General features: G+C 46.6%; 1 protein-coding gene across 1 annotated transcript in view; it reads left to right on the forward strand.

Moving 5' to 3' along the window:
• The window catches only part of LOC106813975 (solute carrier family 13 member 2-like), a 28045-nt gene that overhangs the window by 1000 nt on the left and 23627 nt on the right, over positions 1–3418 (forward strand). The window lies entirely within an intron of this gene.

The following is a 3418-nucleotide window of genomic DNA, read 5'->3' on the forward strand; positions in this document are numbered from 1 at the left end:
TGACGTGATGTCGATGATGACTCACTTTTGCTCCGCAGGTAGACGCCGGCAGTTTGGCCGACGTTCTCCTTGATCTTGACCAATCGGCGGGGCAAGGTCAAAGGTCGCGTAAGGGGTAGCTGTAGGAGGCAGATAAGTAGCGTAGTTGCTGCTGTTTATTTCACAATAATGTATATTACTAAACTGAGCAAGCTATCCTCCTGCAAATCTTCTCTCTATCGCTCTAACACTCTTCCTTCTTCCCCAGCTTTCTCTCTCTTTCTCTCTTTCTCTCTCCTCCTTTCTCTACTCATCTCCCCCTTTCTCTTTCTATCTTTCACTATCTCTTTCTTCCTTTCGCGTACTCTCTCTCTCTCTTTCATTCTCTCTATCGTCCGTCTGTCTCTCTCGCTCACTCACCCTTCCTTACTATTTATCTATATGTCTTTCTATTTCTCCTACTCGCCGTTATGTTACGCGTATATCGATGTACAGAAAGCACTTCACAGTCGGAATAGCTGATTAGATGCTACACCTGAAATTGAAGCGAAAACTTCTTGCACTTGTAATCGGATTTATAAACTACAGACAGTCTGCGCCGCTTCTGCGTCTTCCTCTGCCGACGATAGATGTCGCCACCGGGTGTTACCCTTTCTCACGAACAATGTGTAAAACCGTGTTTAGTGTGCGCATGCGCGTTCGCCTATTTTTTTCTTCTCGTTCCTTCTCGCGCACTCGCACAGATTTTACTCGTGCGTCTTTGACCCCACCCCCGACTTGTAACGCATATAACTAATGTGTGTAATAACACGTGTGTATTTTGAAACGCAACGAGACGCCCTCAGCGATGAGGCAAGTTGCGGAGTTGAAGCAAGCCCTTAATATGTACAAAGTTGGTCGTGTCGTGTCTCTTATCTAGCTAGCTTGCGACGGGCTTGGACTTAGACTGCCCGCGATCCCGCAGACCAAATTAACCCCCACCCTTCCCCCTCCCTTCTCCCCTATCGTCTCTCACCCTCCCCAGCAAGCCGCGCCAATCTCCCACCACACCCACAACCGCGCGCGGTGGAATTCGGTAGAGGAAACAACCCTATCATTGTTACCTGCACGCTAGCGTGTGCTGCTGACAAATTTACTAGATCTATATATGCTTTTCATTCCATCGTCGTCTTCTGCTGCAGTAAAATCACGTCGTTCGTAACTCATCGGTGAGTAATTCTGCAGTCGACCACGCGTCGTCAACGTGACCCCACCACAGGGGGCGCCCCCATCGCCAAGGTCACGCCAAAGGTCATACCAGGTCGCTGCGACCTCCATGCGTCTTGTACTACGGACGGTATAGCTTGCCTGTCTGCCACGATGGCGGAAGTCATTGTGTTCGATTTGCTTCGACAAGCTGTTCCATCATCTATTCCCCTCCCCATCTTTCCTCTCTCTTTCCCGTTTTCCTGCGCTCTCTCCCTCCCTTTTCTTGGCGTGTAACGTACTATGTTACTTCCTTCTCTCCTCTTTCTCTTCCCCGCGCGCGTTCTCTCTCCCCTTCCTCAGTAGATACGCCAAGCGGGCGAAGGCAACGTAGGGTGACAGGCGCGTAAGGGGTTGTGTCGTAACCACATACCTAACCAGTTTTATCTACGAGTTGTAGTGAATAATAAAGGCTAGCACCACCGAATTGCATTAGCCCCCTGTTTACTCACGTCTTCTCTAAACGCTAACCCTGAATCCACGCGCGAGTCGTACGGAAAATCCTTCACCAATCCGAGGTCGATGATTCGTGCGCGAAGATCACGTGACTGGCTACGTTGCGTGACGCTAATAATGACCTAAAGTTCTAAACGAACGATGGAACGCGCGCGCAGCAACGCCCGCCATGTTTTTCTGAATTCTAATGCATCGGCTGGGTATCGTGTGTTACTCCTCAGTCCACACGCACACCCGCCGATGCCCGAGCGATCGTAAGTGGCCGTGATCGTTACGGCTCGAACAATGTCTTCATTGTTCGTACGAGAGATGGCGCCAGCAACGGCGACGGTTAAAATACCGAAAATGATGATGCGTTAATACATATATATTAATTTTTTTCTCATTTTTAACCTTGATCGTTCCGCACCTCAATATTATTTGAAGTATGAAGTTACAAGAATGCGTAACAGAGTAGTACGCGATGAGGCAGTAAGCAACTGTAGTTAGACCCAGACCTAGACCTATGGCTATGGTATCGGGAGTAAATAAAACAATTGTGTTTATTATTAAAATACATTGTAATTATAATCGGTAATTAAAAATTAGATTTTGCACTCTTCTAACCTGTTTAAAAAACAATACAAATTATTTTGAAAATTACTTGTCAGAGTTATATGTAATCGTTAGTTTAAATAGAATTACTTTGTTATTATTCGTTGACCGATTCGTCGCCAGAATCAGGTTCGAAGCAGACGATTCGCTCTTGTTTTTCTCGTATTATCGCGTGATTACGTCTTGCCCCCGTCGTTCGCAGGCAATACTATAACAACTATACATAACAACTATAAATAACAACTATACATATAACAACTATACATAACAACTGTACACAATATATATTTATAATAACTATACATAACAACTATTCATAACGACTATACATAACGACTGTAACATAACATCTCTATAACATATAACAACTATACATAACAACTTGTAACACAATATATATTCATAATAACTATACATAACAACTATTCATAACAACTATACATATTCCCTATTATCTACTTCTGATATACATTGTTCTAACACAGCAGCGGCTGACACAGCAGCCGTTACGGACTTCGCTCCGCACGGCCAAGGCGTACGGCACGCCTTCTTTCCCACACCATAATTACGCTTCTCTCTCTCTCTCTCACACACACACACACACACACACTCTCTCTCTCTCTCTCTCTCTCTCTCGCTCTCCTCTCCTCTCTCTCTCTCTCTCTCTCTTTCTCTCTCTTTCCCTTTCTCCGTCTTCTCCATCTCTCTCGCACACACACTCTCTTTCTCTCTCTCTCTCTCTCTCTCTCTCGTCTTCTCTCTCTCTCTCTCTCTCTCTCCCATCTCTCTCTCACACACACACACACACACTCTCTCTCTCTCTCTCTCTCTCTCTCTCTCTCTCTCGTCTATACGGCCGCTGACTCCGCGCGAACGTCAATAGGATGCCGCCGAGGCCACCGCGGGACGGCGCGCGCTTTCCGCAGACGAGTTTTTTCTTGTTTGTTCTGGAGGGAAAACGCAGCGACGATCTATGTGTGTGTGACCGACTGCGCTGTGTGTGTGTGTTGTGTGTGTGTGGTGTGTGTGTGTGTGTGTGTGTGTGTGTGTGTGTGTGTGTGTGTGTGTGTGTGTGTGTGTGCGGGTGTGGGTGTGTAAGTGTGCGCGTGGTGTGTGTATGTGCTGTGTTGTGTGTGTGTGTAGT

This window comes from Priapulus caudatus, unplaced genomic scaffold, assembly GCF_000485595.1.
Source record: "Priapulus caudatus unplaced genomic scaffold, Priapulus_caudatus-5.0.1 Scaffold851, whole genome shotgun sequence".
Lineage (NCBI taxonomy): Eukaryota > Metazoa > Priapulida > Priapulimorpha > Priapulimorphida > Priapulidae > Priapulus > Priapulus caudatus.